This window comes from Miscanthus floridulus, chromosome 7 (assembly GCF_019320115.1).
Source record: "Miscanthus floridulus cultivar M001 chromosome 7, ASM1932011v1, whole genome shotgun sequence".
NCBI classification, from domain to species: Eukaryota; Viridiplantae; Streptophyta; class Magnoliopsida; order Poales; family Poaceae; genus Miscanthus; species Miscanthus floridulus.
Genome location: NC_089586.1, coordinates 89,041,849 through 89,064,002, shown reverse-complemented (window position 1 = coordinate 89,064,002; position 22,154 = coordinate 89,041,849). Strand labels below are relative to the sequence as shown.

The window sequence follows — 22,154 nt, the reverse complement described above, 5'->3', positions numbered from 1 at the left end:
CGCTGTCAAATATGACACAAGCCTATTCACTTATTACAAGCTTATTCAATTATTACAAGCCAAGTTTATTACAAGCTTATTCATGACAAAAGCTTATTACAACCTATTCAAAGACTAATTTAAAGACTAAAAAGAAGTCTCTGCTTAATTACAATCCATGCTTATTATAAGCCTTATTAACTTATTACAGCCTATTCAAAGATTAATTTAAATGTTGCTAGGTACTGAACCCACATTTCTTGGGCGATGGTGTCTCTTAAAGCGTTGCCTTGTACTGAACCCACATTTAGGTCATTCATTTGATCACCACTTGGTACAAGCAACAAAGTTTCTTGGAGGGATATTATCCGGCTGATGATCTAACCATTCCTCATCTCCATGAAGTAATCGGATCAGATTATGGAAGATGGAAGCAGCTATAGGTATCTTTACTTGATTTTCCAACATGTGGAATGTGGCAACTTTCAGAATGGGGAAGCGCTTCTTAAGCACCCCCAAAGCCCTTTCCACATGGTTCCTCAGTAGTGCAGTGGCGGTGGTTAAAGAGCTCCTTTGGGTTCTGCGGCCTTCGATGTCCTAGCCCCAAATTCTTTCAAATGGTATCGAACTCCCCTGATATGGAGCAAGAAAAGATGGAGTATTTGCATACCCTCCATCAACCAGATAGAATTTGCCTAGGAGGTACTTGGAAGCCCTTGCTCATAGCTGATCGTAGCACTCTAGAATCTGTAGCCTGATCCCTCCCATCCACTAGAAATGAAAGTGAAGTTGAGATCGAAATCACATGCCACCATCACATTAATGCTTAGTGTGCCCTTCCTATTTCTAAAAGGAGAAGCTTTCTCAGAGGCTATGGAAATAGGAATATGAGTTCCATCAATGGCACCTAGACAATTCTTGAAAAATGGATAGAATCTAGGATTGTCTTGGATTTTTTTATGCACTTGATTAGGATCAAGAGCTTGAAGGTAACGGCGAGAGAGTGCGGGAATGACCACCTTGAAGAAGTGGTTGATGTGATGATGGAAGGTGCCATTGCTGTGCCCAAAGAACACTTGGAGATCCTCATATGAGGCATTGTGACTTAACATGTATAGGAAGAAACCCAACTTCTCCTCCACATTTATCCTAGTATCAACAACAAGCCTTTTGCTTCTAAGATAATTTGCCAATTCTCTAAAGATGCGTGGTTCCATCCTAAATGCAACTTGACAGTTCTTGACATGTCCCTTGAGGAGTCTACGAACTTTAACCTCGCCTGTTTCTTCTGAAGTATGACGTTTCTTCTTTTCCCCTCCTCTAGCAGAACTCATAAGATATAAGGCGGGGAAAATAAATAGCATCATGTCATCAGTCTTCTTCCTCCCTCCTCTTTCTAATACGATCTCGTAGTGAGAGACGCATTGTAGGACCGAAGCATACAATTTTATAGTCATATAGAAGCTAAATATTATTAACCATGTCATATAGAAGTTATATTATTGACCATGTCATATAGAAGCTGTAATAAAGATTATAGTCGTCTTATAGAAGCATATATAAACTTATAGTCTTATAGAAGTTTTTGGAGTACCTTTTGGAGTTGGTACCGGATCCCAAGAAGACGGAGGTTCACCTTCCCCAACTCTAAATGGGGCCGGAGAGATCTACAAGTAACAAGAAGCCATTTGGCAAATCAAGACATCATCTAGATAATAATATAGAATTATTTGGCAAATCAAGACATTGACACTTTAGTACTTTACGAATTATTTACTGTCCGTTTTCAGTGTCACTTCACATGCACTGCAAGAACCATGAAAAATTGGAAAAGCATGCCTACTGCTCCAAAAAAATCTATAGGTCATCATATTGTGCCAGATTCCAGCACCAGTATCAAAGCATGGCCATGGTTTGGTAACATTCAATTCAAGTTGAGGACAAGGCATCCAATTCCAGTTACAAATTGCAACTAGCTGATAGAAGGAAAATAAAAATATTAAGCAAGAGAAAATTAAAAATCTAGTACTCAGAACTTGCAGTGTGAATTTCTTCAGAAAGCATTCTGTGGCAAGAGGATTATGCTCCACATGGTGCTATCGCTAGCTGATGAAATCCAGCGACTGTTGGCAGACAAGGATGTAGCACACATGAGCCGTCCTACACACTTGAACCTGTTCTGAAAGTGACGAGATGCTGCTACTACCAGTACTGTACCCAAGCTACTAGGAGTAGTATTCAGTTTGGAGTATTAGTTTGGCAGTCATCAATTGATGGTTTACATCATCCGTGCCTATAACCTTTACAAGTACAGTACTCCACTATCAATCTTATACTATCATGTATGTATCCAAATTAAAACAGTATTGCCGCACAAATGGAAAAGAAAACATCCAGGCTGGTGCTCAAAGAATAATAATGTCAGCGTGGCCTCATAGGGATTCCTCTTTAATTTCATCTCCTGAGATCTAGGGGGTGTTTAGTTCCACCAAAATCCAAACTTTGGCACTATGCAAAAAGAAGATTTTCTGTCACATCAAATTTGCGGTACATGTATGGAGTACTAAATGTTGACGAAATCAAAAACTAATTGCACAGTTTGATTGTACTTTGCGAGACGAACGTTTTGAGCCTAATTAGTCAACGATTGGACAATTATTACCAAATACAAATGAATGCTACAGTGCGCTACAGTGCGCTACAGGACTTTGCCGCCGCCAAATCGGGCAACTAAACGAGGGCCTACTAAGAACACACACAAAGCGGCAGCTAGCTAGCATGGACCACTAGCTGTTCGACGACTCCTTCGGGAGAAGCATCTCATCGCTGTAGGCAGACATCTTCAACACGAGCTCTACTCCTCACATCCTGGCCTCCCCGTGTACCCCGAACGGCACCCAAATATCCCAAATACTCCGGATCCAAGAAGAGACGCGCAAGAACCAAATCAAGAACCCTAAAATACATGTCCGGATGAAGGGGAGAGAAGGGGAGAGCGAGAGGATCACCGGCAAGAAGGACGAGGAAGGGGAAGGATGTATGCCTGGAGTCGATGGCGTCATCGTCGCCGTCGTCGTCGCCTCACGCCGCCCCACCCCGCCGTCGCCTCCACTGCGGGAGCTCGTGGTCGCCTCACCTCTGGTTCTCGCGTCGCGTCGTACCTCACGCCGCCTCCCTCCAGGATCCGATCCGGAGGGTAGGAGGTGTGGCTTTGTTCCGGGCCGTGGAGGGAGCGGAATGGCCAAACCTGGCCCGTTTCTTTTCCGGGCCGTATCTAACCGAACGATCAATCCTAGCCCGACCTGACTTCGAACCGGGCCATGTCAATCCGGGCAGATCAGGCCGCGTTCCGGGCCATTCCGGGCCAAAACGAACGAGGCCTTAGTCTACCTAGATTTTTTTGCCCAACTGGGATGATATTTCCTCCATCTAAACAAGATTTTACAAAAAGAAAAAAAACAAATCAAAACCAACAATCCAGATCTATTTAAGGTTTCACCACGATCCAACGGACACGGTCACTTCGAGATCCCTAAACCTGAAACATCCATGGCATATATATAAAAACAGAAATAAAATGGCATGGCGCTAGCACGTCTATCTTCATACGCCCTGTTCGTTTGGGCTGGTTTGGCTTATAAACCCTGGCTAAAAGTACTGTTGGCTGGTTTAGTGTGAGAGAAAAAAACTGTTCGTTGGCTGATAAGACATGACTTATAAGTCACGACCAAGCGAACAGGCCGCTAGTTATTACATAGTAGTTGACACTTATACCACCTACGCCAGGGGCGACTTTGCAACTGGGTATGCTCCCTGGCTTTGTCCTTCTACATTCATCCTTGCACAATATTCCATAAGCGCAACTCAAAAAGGGGAAGCATCCTCCATCTCCACCTGATAAGTAGGCAACATGTAATAGAGCAACAACAAATTGATTAATAATGCAAACATATAAATTTGGTGTAAAAACTTCAAATATCAATAAAAAACAAAACATGCACAAAAAGAAAGGAATATATGTTCAAGTTTGAACATAAAAATCAGTTCAAAACACACATTTAGAAACGTGTCATAAAAAATTATACGTAGGAACAAGTATTCTGGCTTGGCACCTAGTTGCATATAACGACTTACCATCTGCATTACATGTTGAGAAAAATCATAGCGGTAGCAACAAGTACTGCTATGAACAAAACCATAGTAGTATCTATCTTGACACGCGACATGATGATGACAATAAGATATATGGGGAGTCGTCTTATATTAGTTCTATGACCTAGCTAGTATAGGTATGATTTGTTGTGCCACCACTGCCTACAACTTAGTCACTTATATATAGAAGTATAAATGGCATGTAGTAGCCAAATCAAATTAGGTCTAGTTTTTAGGCGGCCGCTAAATCAGATCTGGTTTTATTTTGATCGATATCTCAAAACCATATATTTGCATTGATTGTAGTCCCTATTATAAGATACTTTGGTTTTTAACATGTTGTTTTAGTTATGTATGTGGACATATTGTACATCTAAATACGTAGCAAAAACTATATGTATAGAATAGCCAAAATATCATTTAATTTGGTAGCAATTCTTCTAGGTGATTAATGGCAGCAATTGTTTCGATTGATATCTCCAAATCATATCTTTGGTCGACATTTATTGGCTTCTATTTTCGTGGAGGGATTATTTGTGGGTAATCATGGAAGCATGGTAATGATTGGTATGGCATTAATCTTTCTCTTAATCTAGAGATACAACATTATTAGAATGTTATATATGTTCTCTACCTCTGTATGTCTCTAATAATATATTATACCTCGTATATTAAACAGCACCGCGTACCGGTCATTGGAGTTGGTGGTCAGAGAGCCAAAGGGCGTGTTTGGTAAGCTGGCTGTGGCCGGCTCGGCCCAGAGGCCTGTCCGAGGCCAGCCAAGGGCCGTCTCAATGGGTGCAACATCCCTTGTTTGGTTTCGCAGTACCAAATCGACCAGGCCCAATGTAGAATATGTTTGGTTCCCAGTTTGTAGCCCCGCTGAGGACCAACTAACCCCAACAACCAATTTGAGATGGTGTTTGGTGTTGCGTATACTCGGCCAGGCCCATAGAGAGGAAGCAGATAGCAAGTAGATCACACGAATGAACACAATTGCAAATGAATTATACATGCAGTTCCATTACAATAACAGAAGTTCAAAATACATTGTTATTGTACTAATAGGCCTCAGACATAGCAATAATCCATCCTTTCCAATCATAGTCGGCTCCAAGTTAGAAGCAAAACAAAAATTACAACGAAGATCAACAGCTATCATCTCTAGTTTCAAAAGCAAATACAGATAGGCACAAGTTTCATAAATGGATTACACAAAACCAGAAGACATGGAGCCAGCTAATGAGGCATGTAATTGTGTCATCATCGACCAAAGCACTTCAATTACATTTGTTCGACATGGACAGCCTCAACAAAAGTCCAAATACCACAATTAAAAGACTGACGATGGCCACATTCTTCCAAGAACCATTCTTACCATCAACAGGAGGGATGTTGGCACAAGTATCAGGTTCAAATAGCTTAGGGTGCTGTTAGTGCTCCAACTGAAGCATTGAAATCTCTAACAGCCTAAAAGAAGCTAGTAAATGAAAGATTAGAGCATGAAAACATCAATGGCAGCAAACCAAGCAGCCAACAGAGGCTACACAAGGTTTCTTACAAGTAGTAGTTCAGCCCAACATTAGTAGGCTTAAATGAGTTCCATCTTTCCCATGGTCACCTATAAAGTTAGCCACCCTCCTACTTGACCAACCCAAAAGAAGCCAACTATCCTGCACAAAAGTTAATTAGACCTACGTCTAAACAAAAGGTGAGAAAGTGGGTGAGAGAGGTGGAGGAACTATACATCTCAATAGTAAACCCCCTCATTGGCCACACAGACCAACATGTAGTAGTTCTTGGCTAGGAAGGTCCTAAGCCAAAGGGTCCTATGGCTGTCACTCATATTCACAAAGCCCCTGCCTTGGGCCTTGTTGTCTAGTAGGTAGGTGTAGGCAACTATCAGTGCCTCCTCACTAAAGTCAGGCATCTCCATCATAGCAAACTACAGGTTAGCATCAACATGGGCTGGTCCAGTCTCCTAAAAGAGCATTGGCAATATTGTTGATAGCATCAGACATGTTGGTCAACATAAGCATCCCATCCTCACTAAAGTTGCCTCTGTTCCTCTTTCCACCCATAATTGAGGAGAGCAGTTTTGTGGCCATGCTGCCTTCTCCAACCTCAGTTTGGGTCTTGTCAGTAGCCACATTGGTGAAGGTAGGACCCTCAGCCTTAGCAGCAACACTATTAGCCTGGTTCACCCCTAGGGCTTCACTAGATCCAAGTGCAAACCTACCAATGGCCATAGCATGGCCAAAGATAGACTCCATCTCTGTGTAGAACCTTATAGGGTAGTTTAGAAATTCTACATCTTTAGGATGGTCCTACAGCAGGAGGGTACATTTTTAGGCAACTAATAGAAAGATATAGGTGCATGGAGGAAAGAGGAAACAAAACACAGATCTACCTTGCAGTGCCCAAGGTAGTGCTCCTGATCAAGCATGATAGCATTTGTGTAACTATCCCACAGTGCCCCACCAAGGTTTTTTAGCTTACAGACCCTAGACCACTTCAGCCTCCACTTCCTCAGATGGTTGTACACGTGAGTTGAGCTCATGTCTCCCCATTGTACTCCTTAAGTTTCTTGGCCATATGGTTAACATCTTTATCCTTGAAAACCTTGTTAGGACTACTACCATCACTAACAAGCTGAGCCATCCTTCTAAGAACAAAACAAGAGGTGTTGTTGTTCCACCTCATGGCCCTAGCACCCCCAGCACCAGCACCAACTGCATTAGCAATGCTAGCACCAGCAGCAACTAGACCACCCCTAGCAACCCATTTAGTACATCAGTAGCAGCCACAAACCCCCCTAACCACCAAGCACATCCACAGGGACTGAAGCCATCCTATTTTGGTTGCCCAAGTAAACAGTAATATAATAACATCAGAATGAATAACATGAAATAGCTAACACATAAGTGTGACCATGGGACACACCCATGCAGTAGGAGTAGCATATTTCATGTATGGTGCTAGGACTGTATGGATGTGTCTCATGGTCACAGACCAGTTAGCAAATAGAATTGAGGAAACCATCAACATAGAGGGCAACATTAACCAATTAAGGCAAATAAAACCTGGTCTCAGCCATGTCGAACACATTATTACACAACCATGAGTTCCATAGCAGGGTAATCAAACTAAATTAAAGAACATAGTTACTGCATGATTAGATCCTAGAGGTACCCCTCCCTTCCCACATAGCATTGCAGATGGCATCCCTCCTAAGAGCCAAGGCATTGGACTCTTGAGATTGGCTTTCATTAAGAGGCTAGGTGTCAAGTGGATCAGGTTGGGTACCAGTGAAACCCTCCTCAGCTGGCACTACTTGGTCAATGCCAAAACATAGGATCCAATTATGTAGAATATAGTAGGCCAATACAAGCTTCACATGTGTCTTATATAGGTGAAAGGGCTTGTTGTCTAGGATATGAAACCTATTCTTCAAAGCACCAAAAGCCCTCTCCACAGTGACCCTTAGTGATGAGTGTCTTAGGTTAAAAAGCTCCCTTGCATTGGTTGGGTGTTTTTTATTCCCATACTATAGGGGGGTAGAAAGCCACTGCGGCATGCATAACCAGCATCTACTAGGTAGAATTTACCTACAATTGGACATCTACTGTGAGTGTGTGTGCCAATGGTAAGGACATAAGTGCATTGACTAGGTAGTGCGGTTACCTGGTGGGGGCAGTGAACCCATCATTCCTCTCAATGGCATCAGCTAGGATAAGTGCATCATGGGTAGAGCCCTTCCAGCCAGCAAGGATATATGTGAACTTGAGATCAAAGTCCACAACAGCCATGACTTTTTGTGTGGTGTTGTGTTTTACTACCCCTGAAAGCAGCTTGCATGTGTCTAGGCACCCTTGCCAACACATGTGTGACATCAATGGCACCAATGCAGTCCTCAAAACCATGAAAGTAAGATAGTAGTACATGTGAATATGCACATCTACCTAATGCAGGAACATGTGCTTCACAATTACCTTCAAGAATGGATTCTATCTATGGCTTCCAAGTACCTTTGGGTGAATGGCAGTGCTAGGACGCTTGATCATTTCATTCCTAAGTTCACCAATAGCATACAAAACATGGTGGAAGTGCATGTGGACTGTCTCTATGGACCTCCTAAATGACTAGTGGACAACTCTAAACCTTTGGTTGTGGCCAACCACATGAAGGAACATTACAACCTACTCCTCTACTATGCATCCTTCTCTTTTAGATACAAGGCTTCTATCTCTAAAAAGTTTGCATAAAGCAAAAAAAAGGAGCTCTGGTCATCCTAAGCATGGATAGGCACTCCATCAGTGGAGTTATAGATAAGGTTAAGGGTCAGTTGTCTGTGCTGCTCAGCTTCATCTCTAAGTGCATACACTAGAGGGTCAGGTTCAGTTACATGTTCAAGCCTTTTCCTTTTTAGCCTAGTGGTAAAAATGGAAACCATGACAACAACCATGGTCGCTGCTTGTCTACAAATCATCTCACGACTCTCAGAGAGATCCATCTACATGCATATAACAATGAAACAGGAACTCAGGATCATCATACCCTGCCTAACTTCAACATGGTTGTACAATGATTAAAGAAGCATACTTAGCACGGCTGCATGTAATAACATGCCTCCAAAGTGCATAAGGACAACATCATCGACCGTTAGAAAAAAAATATAGGGCAATCTAGGCAACCATCAGAACCATGAAACACATCAGGTGCAAAAAGGATAGTAAACAAGTAGGACATCATAAGGAAAAATGAGCTACTGTAAGAACCAATTCAATTAAATAACAAATGAAACCCTAATCCATCATGAAACAACAACTTATACTGAGATTAAACGAATGAACCATGAACTGCAACTACGATAACAAACTCTAACATCATCGCCATCAAGAGAGAGGGGGATTGGGGTCAATTTCACCTTGAGGTGGCCGTCGGAGCAAAGGAGCGGCACAACTAGGAGAAGAAGAAGACCAGACGAGGAAGAGGAAGCAAATCTAGACAAAGAGGAAGCAGATCCGGCCAGGAGAACAACAACCGCTCTAGCATAGCAACAGAAGAAGATGGAAGAAGATGGCCACCTCCACGGAGTCCCCGCGGTTGACGGAGCGGTGTCGCGTCAAAACAGATCCAAGGCGGGGGAATGGAGACGAAGCCCACCGGGGAAGGACGTCGCCGTGATGGACACCAGCTCACCACCACCGCTAGTCTCTCACGTGGGTAGAGGGAGGGCAAAGAGCATGAAGACAAAGGAAGGAGACGCAGCGGCAACAACCCCTTATAAAGGTGGTAGATTTCATCGGTGGAGAGCGCGCACAGAAGTTTCACACTTCCTGCGTGAGCCCGTGCGAGCCACCTACTGCCGTGCCAAACACCTGCCTTGCGCTGCTTGCAGTCGTGCCCCCCAAAAAATAAACCCTAGCTTCATTTACCCACAACCAGGCAGAGGGGTGCCTTTTGCACCACGGCGCCCGGGCTCCAGAGCGGTCCAATAGCCCCAAACATGGGCTTGCAGCCCAGGAGCACAACCGAACTACTGGGCCATGCTTCCAAACATGCCCAAAACATCTAAGCGATGGATAGACAGACTCAAAAAATAGTTCGATTTTCACTCAGTCTACCCAGATTTTTGTCCCCCAACGGAAATGACATTTCCTCCATCCACACAAGTTTTTGCAAATAAAAACACCACATGAAAACCAATGACCCAGGTCTATTCCCGAGAGGATTCACCTTGATCCAATAGACACAGTCACTTTGATGCTTCAACGCACCCATTGGCAGCCTTCGATAATGCGTGGGATCCTCCACCCGTGGGTCACAGCTTCGAGGATCCGGACTAGAGTCTTTTCCAAGAAAATTGTCTTCAAAGGGATATGGATCAATCCATATTCCTCCCACTGCCTCTTCCATCTGCGACGCTCGGCCACAGCCCCTGGCGGCACTCACGAAATGCTAGCAATGACAACTAGCACCAAACGGACGCGGGCTATTGTAGCAGACCAAGGGGACGTGGTGAGCGCCACATGATGTCGCAGGACGCGGAATCCTAGAGATACTGCAGCCGATGCACACCGTCGCAACATGCTCACGCCATGCACGAGTGGGGCCATAGATGCCCACGCTCTCATGGACAAGGGCAGCTGTTTGGCTCCCCGTCATGGGGAAGGAAAAAGGAAATGAGCCAGGACTAGGGTGGGTGCCAGGTGGCACCCGAGGTGCGAGCATGGAGGCCACGATGCGTGGCCAGGGCAGCAAACGCATGTACACTCACGTGCACAAAGGCAGTGGCTCTGCTCCTTATCGTGGGGAAGGAGAAAGGGAGTGGGTGGGGGCTGACGGGCGCCCTAACAATAGTGAGAGAGGGAGGGAGGTGGGAAAGGTCGGGTGGGCTTTTGGCCTTTTGGCCCAGGCAAAAGGACATAGGGCGGGAGCAGCCTTGGGTCAGCGAGGAAGGGAGGAAGCTCTCTAGTAAGAATACATATGCTCTCTAATAATATAATTTGTTGTAAGGTCCTAATATGGCTAGAGGGGGGTGAATAGCCTATTTAAAAATCTACAAACCAACTAGAGCAATTTGATTAGTATGACAAATAGCGAAAAGCAAACTTGCTCTAGCTCTACAAGGGTTGCAAGCCACCTATCCAACAATTCTAGTTACTATGATCACTTAAACACACAATTTACTAAGTAACTACTCACTAAGAGCTCTCACACTTGCTACACTAAAGAGCTCCACTAGATGAACTTAAGCTACAAAGCAAGCTCTCAATTCTCTACACTAAAGAGCTTGCTACAATTAGTTTGAGGGAATGTAAATGAGTAAGTAAGGTGATTATACCACTGCATAGAGGAGTGAACCAATCACAAGATGAATACTAATTCAATCATAGGGAGAATACCAATGGGCAAGAGACAACCAATTTTTCTCCCGAGGTTCACGTGCTTGCCAGCACGCTAGTCCCCGTTGTGTCGACCAACACTTGGTGGTTCGGACGGTTAAGAGGTGTTGCATGAACCTCGTCCATACAATTGGACACCGCAAGAACCTACCTACAAGTGAGGATAACTCAATGACACAAGCAGTCCACTAGAGTTACCTTTCGGCGCTCCACCGAGGAAGGCACAAGACCCCTCACAATCATCGGGAGATGGCCACAAACAATCACCAACTCGTGCCAATCCTCCTCCGCTGCTCCAAGCCATCTAGGTGGCGGCAACCACCAAGAGTAACAAGTGAATCCAGCAGCGAAACATGAACACCAAGTGCCTCTAGATGCAATCACTCAAGCAATGCACTTGGATTCTCTCCCAATCTCACAAAGATGATGAATCAATGATGGAGATGAGTGGAAGGACTTTGGCTAAGCTCACAAGGTTGCTATGTCAATGCAAATGGCCAAGAGCGTGAGCTTGAGCCGACCATGGGTCTTAAATAGAGAGCCCCAAAAATAGAGTCGTTGGCTCTCTGTTCACTAAAAAATCAGGGCGACCGGACACGCCGGTCGGATTGACCGGACACAAGACCCCAGCGCCCAGTCCTTAGATATTCGCCATGTGTCCCCTGCTTCAAATGCTGATTGCCCGATCTCAATGGTCATCAGTGCACTTAAGTTGTGACCGAACGCGCTGCTCAAAGTGACCGGACTGCTCCATCACTAGAGCTCGGTCGTTTCCAGTAAGGTTCCAGTCATGACCGAACGCGTCCGGTGGCTCATGACCGGACCCACGCCAGCGTCCGGTCAACACAGTCTCTCTCTTTGCTTGCGTCAGCGTACGTCACTAGGTGACCGGATGCACCCCCTGTGCATCCGGTCCCTTTTTCACTTTAGTGTCTGGTCATGGAACCAAAAGCAGCCTTCACTGCGCGCAACTGACCGGACGCAGGGTCAGAGTCCGGTCACTGCATGACCAGCGTCTGGTCATTATTTCTCAGTGACTATCACCTCCTTCATTTCACCAACTTCTCCACCCTTGCTCAAATGTGCCAACCACCAAGTGTATCACCTTGTGCACGTGTGTTAGCATATTTTCACAAACATTTTCAAGGGTGTTAGCTTTCCACTAGATCCTAAATGCATATGCAATGAGTTAGAGCATCTAGTGGCACTTTGATAACCACATTTCGACACGAGTTTAACCCCTCTTAATAGTACGGCTATCGATCCTAAATGTGATCATACTCACTAAGTGTCTCGATCACCAAAACGAAAAAGCTCCTATCAAGTTTCACCTTTGCTTTGAGCTTTTTGTTTTTCTTTCTCCTTTTTTCAAGTCCAAGCATTTGATCATCACCATGCCATCACCATCATCATGTCACGATCTTCATTTGCTTAATCACTTGGAGTAGTGCTACCTATCTCATAATCACTTTATAAACTAGGTTAGCACTTAGGGTTTCATCAATTCGTCAAAACTAAACTAGAGCTTTCATCTGTGTATTTTCTATTGGTCTGGATATGATGAAGGGTTAAGACTGCACATCCACACCAAATGTTGGTATAGGTGTTCATTCTTGCACCATGTGATTTTCTAACTTTGTCCCATACATACTTTCTCCATGTACTACTATTTGCAAAGATTTTTCTCTCACCTGGTGCTTAGCACTGTGTGCAAAGCTTTTCTTTAAGGCGTACTATGATTTGCGCTATTTTCTTTTAGGTGCTTAATAAATTTTGCATTCTACTTTGTTGGGAGAACTATTAAAGTATCTGGCAGTAGCAAAACTTTTATAAGGTTGATAACATATTGTTTTGCCAGCAGCATCCGATGCATTTCTTCCAACATCTTTTTTATATCCATATTCACCTCATATGTATGGGTAATAATCCTTGTTTTCATTTCTTTTAGAATAACTATTCTCTTTCTTTGATGTGGTTTCAAGCGATCCTCAAGGGAGGCTTATATATGTGTATAGTGTTGCTCCACCACGTTGAGTAAAGGTTTCATCCTCCTAAACATGAAGGTTGATAACTTTGGTATGTTTGCATGGTGGTACATGTTTCATTGCTTCATCTATCCAGTTCTAGGTGTGCTATGACTAATTTACTATGGTTAGCCCTTTTCTTGAATTACTCTCACATTTGGTTTTGCAGTGACGAAATCTACTAAAGCCTGGGTGTACTTTCGTCTCAACATAAACAATGGTCGTTCCGAACCTTCAGCAGCAAATTGTGTATTTGATATGTGGTCATTCCTTTTTTTAAAGATTGTAAGACATAGTTGTGTAGCCTTTTAAGGTCTACTATTTTGTGTGATTTTTATAGATGATTGTAATTACTAACAATATTATTCTGATGCTCCTACCATGCAGAATCTGAGTTTAAATGAATGGTTGAACAAATAAAAACAATTTAAAGTCAATGTTTAGCCTGTATCGCTTGGTCGTATTTGGCTTATAAGCCATGACTTATCAGCCAAAGAATAATATTTTTCTCTCAAACCAAACCAGCCAATAGTACTTTCAGCCATAGCTTATAAGCCAAACCAGCCCAAACGAACAGGGTGGTTATTTAAAGATCAGGCAGGCCGTTCTAGCGTCAAAAACGTTTATGTATTGTATCTGATGGGCCATATGCCTATCCCCCTAAACCTGAATCATGCATGGCATTTATATAAATAAAAACATAAACAAAACATCTTCCTACTTATCCCACAACTAAAAAGAACAAAGCGTAGACACTTTTTGGTGCGACATTCCAACGTGGGCCCATAGTCCTGCCTGGTGTGTTCCCGCGGCCTTGCCTCGTCGGTCTGCCTCCTTGCGATCCAGTCTCCCTCCGTCGTGCGACAATCACGGGCAAGATCTCATGCAAAAGAGCTGAAGTTCATTGCCTTGCATGCGTGTGAGCCAATCGTGTGCATGCAAGAATCAAGAAGGAAACTACTATTTTGATTGATTGATTGGTCCGGTCAATCCTCCCATCAGCGCCCTTAGGAATCACGCAAGGATTAGATCACGCGACGATCATCTCGCACTGCCAGTTAAGCAACCGTCTTCCCTATGCACACCGCACGTCCTCACCCTCGTGCACAGTGCCCTCGCACTTGCCCTTGCGCGCCGCCATCACCTCCTCGCCACTCGTCCTTGACGTTGCCTGTCGCACACGCCGTCGCGCCTGTCGCCGTCGCCTTGTCCGCGCCGACCCGCTTCCTCGTCCTCAACGCCGTCGGGCTTGACTTCCTCCTCGCCGCTATAGTGGAGAGGCAACATCAACAGATCGTGCACCGCCTATGTTTCAATCCAGGTGTTCCCTCCCTTCCTACTGTTCATGATCTGGTGAAACCGTACTGTTCATCTTCCTGGTCAGGTTCAAGGCAGAAGGCACATGTGTGGTTCAGAAGAAGTTTCGTTGTCGAAATACAATAGATGGTCCTTGGGTCATTTGACCATCTTTGTTGCTGTTTTAGAAGAGCGTTAAAAATAGCTAATTTAAATTCTCTCCACCAACAGTCACACTATATTACTGTACTTGAAATTTTGTTGTATTTGCCTTTATAGTGTATTGATCAGCGGCGCACAGACGGATTGATCATATGGAGGTCTTGAAGTGTAATGGTGGATTACCGAGGGAGCAATGCAAAGGCCTCTGAAATCTCAAACTCTGAATGGTGCCTCATGCCCAGTGAAGGGGGGAGATGGTCCGTTCTTCCTCCCAGATGCCTCCAGGCCTGTTTGCCTCATGTACTGCTTGTGGAATTGTCCAAGTATTCTTTTTGTCCTATACATTAGTTGCCATGGATCCCATTCTGACATTTTGATGGCACATCCTAGTATAGAATTAATTTGTTCAATATAAGTATACAATTTATAGATTGAAAAAAGCAATCCAGTGTCGGGGTGATATGTTGGCATTGGGGTGATAACCGTTAGAAAATGGTTTATGACTATATGTTTACATAATATGACTTGCATCTACTATAACTTTTTTTGTTTGTAAAATAACATGAACGATAAAAATAAATTTAAGTCCTAACTTATAATATTTGCAGGCTATGGAAATAATTTGTTTCCTCTGAACTTCAGGAAAATAAAGTAGACCGATGGTAGAAAAAATATTGCCTGATCTCGACTGAGATTCTATGTTCTATCTGGTAGTTTAATATGGACTGTATCAGGCACAAAACATGTATCATCTTGGCATTAGTTCTGAATGCCTAAATCAGATTTTTCTTAATTTGGCGCTGCAATACCCTAGAATTTATTAAAAAAAATATGCTGGTTGAGTAGAGTAAAGAGAAGAAAAAAAATAAATTTTTGAACCATAAGTCGTATGGACGATCAGAGACCGTGGTTATATAGATCTTATCAAAACGAATCCATTTGACTACCAACATGTTTTATTTGGAGGTCAGATGAATTTGTGACAAGCTATTAAATTTGGGACATGCAAAATAGATTTGTCACATCTTGATTTTGGATTGGTTACTAGACGTTGGTGGTATTATTTGTCCCGTTGCAACGCACGGGCACTCAACTAACTTAGAGTCATCGTCGCTTGTAATAATAATATCTATGATTTAACTATTTCTATATATTGTTGATGCTGAATCTTGACACAAACACTTAAGTGCACTTAAGTGCATACCTTATTGTACAGTATATGTCTGCGTGGAATAGATAAAGCCACATATATTTATACGGTGGGTACAACATACTTTGTTTTAAGTTTTTGAGAGAGATTTTTCAAGACATGCAGTATTACCTATGCGGTGGGCACTAATATTTACATATATACTCTAACATGTGTACAGGACGGTATGGAGATGCATCGGAACTTATTTGTGTATTTATTGGTGCATGAAAGAAATTGATATCAGAGATTTGTTTCCTGCTGATATAAAACATTATCTTAGTCGTATCATCGAAAGGTCAATACAATAGGGTTTGTGAGCCTGCGATGCCACGCTCTACGTGATTGTGTTAATTTCACAAATTTTGCTTTTTGATTAAATGTTACTTTAATATTGGCATTTAATTTTACAGTATTGTTATCTTATCATGCGATCCATGTACTTTTAGTATAAAATATTAGTTATCCCGTAGCAACGCACGGACATGAACCTAGTTACATAATACATCAAGAACTGCACACACATGAGTACTTGCATTCGTCACGGTCCAGTGCAGCGGCAATAGTTGAAACTTATACCACCTACGCCAGGGGCGACTTTGCAACTGGGTACGCTCCCTGGCTTTGTCCTTCTGCATTCATCCTTGCACCAATGTATTCCATAAGCGCAAGTCAAAAAGGGAAAGCATGCTCCATCTCCACCTGATAAGTAGGCACCACGTAATAGAGCAACAGCAAATTAATTAATAATGCAAATATATATATGATGTATGCACGTCAAACTTTGGTGTAAAAAACTTCAAATCTGAACAAAAAAACAAAGACATGCACAATAAGAAAGGAATATACGTTCAAGTTTTAACATAGAAATCAGTTCAAAACAAACATTTATAGAAATCAGTTCAAAACAAACATTTAGAAACGTGTCATAAAAAAATATACATAGGAACAAGTATTGTGGCATGGCGCATAGTTGCATATAGCGACTTACCATCTGCATTACATGTTGAGAAAACCGTAGCCGTTGCAACAGGTGCTAAGAACAAAACCATAGTAGTATCCATCTTAACACGCGACATGATGACGACAATAAGATATATAGGGAGTTGTCTTATATTAGTTCTATGACCTAGCTAGCATAGGTACGATTTGTTGTGCCACCACCACCACTTATATATAGAAGTATAAATGGCATGCGGTAGCCAAATCAAATTAGGTCTAGTTTTTAGCCAGCCGCTAAATTAGATCTGGTTTTATTTTGATCGATATCTCAAAACCATATATTTGCATTGATTGTAGTCCCTATTATAAGATAATTTGGTTTTTTTTAATATATTGTTGGCAACGTATCAGGTGCAAACCAACTAACCTGTGCAAACTTGAAAACTATCAATCAGGACCACTGGATGCTGATCCAATAAATGGGGTGAGAGGTGGGATTTTTTTGCGCTTAAGCCCCCCACCCGCCATCCCTTTTTTTGCGCTTAAGCCCCCTCACCCCATCTATTGGATCAACATCCAGTGGTCATGATTAGTAGTTTTCAAGTTTGCACAGGTTGGTTGGTTTGCACAGGATATGTTGCATATTGTTTTAGTTATGTATCTGGACATACTGTACATCTAAATACATAGAAAAAACTATATATATAGAAAAGCCAAAAAAATTATAATTTGGTAGCAATTCTTCTAGGTGATTACTGAAGGCAATTGTTTGGATTGATATCTCAAAACCATATCTTTGGTCGACATTTATTAGCTTCTATTTCCGGGGAGATATTATTTGTGGGTATTCATGGAAACATGGTAATAATTGGTATGCCATTAATCATGTCCCTGACGCCGGTGCGCACCTTCATGGTGACCTCCTGGCAGCTGCTACTATACTAAACAGAGTCGATGGTCAGTGAGTCCTTCATTCCTCAGTTCCCCATTCTCTTTAAAATAATGCTTGATTAAATATTTGAGCTTAACGATCTTGGTTCAGCTCGATCGGTGCTAAGATATTCGTACTTGATCAATTTGTATCCAATGCTAATGACAAATTCATAATGATCCTAAGGAATCCAAAACTAAGCTTGGCGAGCCACTGTCAAATGAAGAGGCTCTGCACATGACGTCCTGTTACTGCGATCATGGAACCTGCTGACCAGTTGTCCCTGCCCACGCTACAACTTGCGCTTGCTCGTTTCGCTGAAAAGTATTATTTACTGATTTATTATGAGAGAAACATATTGTTCCATACATCGCTTAGAATCTTGAATCTTATTTACTGGTCGTACCTATCGTTAAGGCACACGGACCACAACGACGCCGGCATTCCATGGGCAAGGCAAGAGGACATGCATGAGATCACGACGAAAGCTGGTCACACGTGGCCGTCGCACCGATGAGCCAAAGGTGACCGAGTTGAATCTACGCCATGCTGCGCCGCCTCATGATTGCTTCACATGCTGAGTTGATATTCATCAACTATTGAGACAAGATCTTGATTTGATTATACAATAACAAAAACTGGGGTAACTTGCAATTTCTTTTCACCCATGATTTGTCCTTTTTTGTCTTTGAGTTTATGCAAAACAACCAAAAACATTAACGTGAAACGTGGTTAGTAGGAGTATGTACAAGGCCCGATCGTTGCGTTTGAGCCCACCTATAAAGATATTTTTTTCTGTATTTAAAGAAATTATTTATGATATATATGAATCGACATACCGAGAATTCAGTTAATATTCCCATTGCACTTGAAATACTTTTCATAAACACATGGCATATTTACTACTCAATCTGTTCCAAATTATAAGATGTTTTGGCTATTCATACGTAGTTTTTGCTATGCACATAGATATACACTATGTCTAGATACATACTAAAAATAATGTATCTCGATAAGCCAAAACATATTATAATTTGGAATAGAGGGAGTAGTTCCTAAAATAAATTAAGTTTTAGGTTACGTTTGTTGACTTATGCTAGGTTTTTCTCCATTATATCACAGTTATATATTTACTTATATTTGCTAGTACATTTGTAATTATATTATTATCGACGAGATGTAGCCAGCGGATGAAGAAGTTGATGGCAAGGACTCCACGTCTCGTGGAGCGTTCAAATTTGTCAGCTCGATGTTACCTCCAACATATATCTCCATCGATCTGGACCGCTGGATCCCCACCAAACCGACTAGGAGGCAGGTCGGTTCCAGAGTCCGGACGCAAGCCGTTCGAAAATCAGGGCTTTTATTATCTTGTGTCGTCGAGCCCAATCGGCTAATCCACCCGATCCCAATTGAACCTAGGCACCTCTCTTCGTCAACCCTTCCTCAGCTCGAGGACCTCGCCGCCGCCGTCGCCGTCGCCGGCTGCCGTCAGCACCCGACCAGCTGCCATGGCTCATCGCAACGAGTCCTCCGCGAGATCGGCGCCAGCGTCGCCGATATCCAGATCGAGGATCATGGCGAGCATCGCGCCTCTAGAACAACAAAGGAGGCCTCCGCGACCTCAACAGCTATCGCATCGTCAAGCTCCGTTCCCAGCTTCTCAGGCCAAGCGTCCACAGATCACAGTTAAACCTTGAGTTTTGCTCTGAGGGCTTACAGCATTATGAATCATTACTTCTCTTGTATTTAGAATAACTTTTAGATAGAGATAATAGAACCAGAGTAATTGTAGGACGCGAGATACTGTGATAAACTAGTCAAGGTTGCTCTTCCCTGTTTTCAGCAAATTCAGTTAACGTTCTTACAGATCATGAGTTTGCTTTGCATCCTGAACTATTTACAGCGTCGCATTTCCTTGCTAACTAGTAGGAGTATATCACAATCGCCTTTCCCATGGACCATGGTATTAATCACTAAATCAGGCTAATTGAAAAATCATGAGATGCACTAAAGTAACCAAGGTTGCACCCACATACCTCTTGTTGCAGACTCATGCGCTTGGAGACTTAGGTGCACTCACACGAACGATCCTCAAGAAGCACTCCACCTGCTGAACATTTTAGCTAGCTAAACTTTAGCTAGGGGTGTTTGGATCCTCTAGCTAATGGAAAACCTTGACCATGCTATCTCTCATTAATTTCATTGTTTAGCTAGCTAAGCTTTAGCCAGGGTGTTTGGATCCTCTAGCTAAACTTTAACTTAGGGTAGTTTGGGTATTGAGACCTTTTAGCTGATTTTAGCTAAATTGAAACAGCTAAAAGGATTGTGTATATTTTGGTCTCTACTAAAGTTTAGTTAGGTTTAGCTGTGGGTTGTTTAGATCCAACATAGCTAATTTAGCCAGCTAAAGTTTAGCTGGTGGATCTAAACATGGCCTCATTCCTTACTATTAGCACTAACACCAACAAAAATAAGCTAACTGTACGTGCATGTGACCAACACATTCACGCACTGATACATAAACGTGCATGTGACTAACACATTCATGCATTGATTCATAAACTAACCCTGGCCACAATGTGAACTCAACCAGCATATGCTTCCGGCCACATGCCCATGCAAAATGTTCACCAAATGAACGTGACTAACTCACTTAGCTATTCTGTATGCAAGATTCAAACATTATGCATAATGGCTAGTTTGATTACACACCAATCCATCACAATTCACATGGGTTATAAGAGGTGGAAATTGTTTATAATAGAATTTTCAGCAGTGCAGGCTGCACTCCTTGCAATAAGGAGCTGCTAGCAGGGCGTGAAGGATAGGAGTAAGGGACTTGCTAGCGCTCGGACGCTGCCCGCATAGGTAGGGAGCAAGCGCATGTCGGGCTCGCCCCGAGTGCACCAGCAGTATGTGGGCCCCGCGCAGCCACGGACGTCGCCCACGCCGCCCCGAACGTCTTCCGTGGCGCCAGTCGCTTCCCACACGCATCCCATGTGCAACACCTGATCTACTTTTTGAAACATCCAGATGCAGCAGTTGCAACATACAAAAAAGACAGATAAAATACTTAAAACAAGCGTCTGAAACACTTGCGAAAATGCCTAAAAACATTTTGAAAACCATTGCAAACATATGCAACATCAAGATGAAACACTTGCAAGCATACGTATGAAACACCTGAAAACACTTGAAACATATGCTTGCAACATGCATGTATATCCAACATCTATATGTACCTTTGCAACATCTGGATAAAACACTTGCAACATACATTTTGTACCAGATGAAACATTTAGAACATACACTTGAAACATACGCGTATAGCCATTACAACATATGCAACATCTCGATCTACTTTTGCAACATCAATATACAACACTTGCAACATACCTCTAAAACATCTGAAACACTTGAAACATACTTTTGCAATATGTGGTTTTCACCCTTCTTTCGTACGACGCAACACAGAGCAGGGGAACGGCCAATTCCGGCAAGCTGGTGGCCAAGGATGATGGCGTGGCTTGGCAGCGGCCATTGCGCCTCTGCCTGGCCTAGGCTCGGCCAGCGACGACCCCCTCTTCTGGCCGCTTGGCCACACACGGCAACCGGAAGGAGCCACCAATCTCAATGAGGTCGGAGAGGATGCCTACGGGGAGCGACGAGGACGGCGGCGCAGCGACGGGGTGCGGGGATGGGGAGCAGCGCGTGCGGCAATGGCCGCCGAGGTGGGCGGCGAGGAGTCAGTGTGGGCCGAATTGAGGAGTGGTTGCAGGAAGTAGCACGTGTGCTCTCGTACGAACAGGCAATGGCTGTGCGTTTCTTGTCTGGAGGAAAGAGAAGAGAAGCTAACGTTCAAGCTCGTGTGTGAGAGAGGGGGGGATAAGTGGGGTGGCCAGTTGGGCTACTGGCCATTCGGCCCAGGTAGAGGATCAAGCGTGGAGCAGAACATCTGATTTTTTTTAATTCTGGACGTATGTTCTGTAGCATTACCGTAGGAGTAAAATCGTCGTTACACCCAGCTCATGTGTCAGCTCCACTTCAATTCGTCTTTTGTCACCACTGCCTCCTTGTCTGCCATGGTTTGGCTCCAATCAAGCCCTAACCCACCGACCTTGCATACTATGGAGTGTGGAGGCCCGGGTGGCTAGCTAGCGCAACTGCCAAATTCGGTGATACACTAACATGGTCTCCAAAGCCCCCTTCTTGCCATCAATTTAGAGCAAGGCTAATAATACAACTAACTACTGATCGTAAGTGTTCTTTTACACCCTTCTCTCAGCCCATTCATATAGTAGTTAGGCTCTTCACTATTAATATATGGCCCACTTATCTCTCTCATAAAGTTTCTCACTTCTTGTGCCTAAGCTGACTATAAGCTTACAGCCCGCTTCTCCTTTCTCCTCTTCTCCCTTTTCCATCTTAGTATTAGTCAGATTACATTCTCTTATTATACTTTCTCTTAGTGACCTCGAAAAGGATTCATGCTGCTAGAAAGGTACTTGTCAGCGCAACACCTCACCCTCCTTTCACATTTTCTTCAAAGCCACGGGTTAATTTTCATG

At 43.2% G+C, this 22,154-nt stretch overlaps 1 long non-coding RNA gene across 1 annotated transcript; it reads left to right on the top strand.

Annotated features, from left to right (window-relative positions):
- Positions 1-14,104: 14,104 nt before the first annotated feature.
- On the top strand, positions 14,105-15,991 carry LOC136463742 (uncharacterized). Its single transcript, XR_010761072.1, has 3 exons — positions 14,105-14,384; positions 14,639-14,844; positions 15,892-15,991. It is a non-coding gene; the product is annotated as an uncharacterized lncRNA (long non-coding RNA).
- The last annotated feature ends 6,163 nt before the right edge of the window (positions 15,992-22,154 follow it).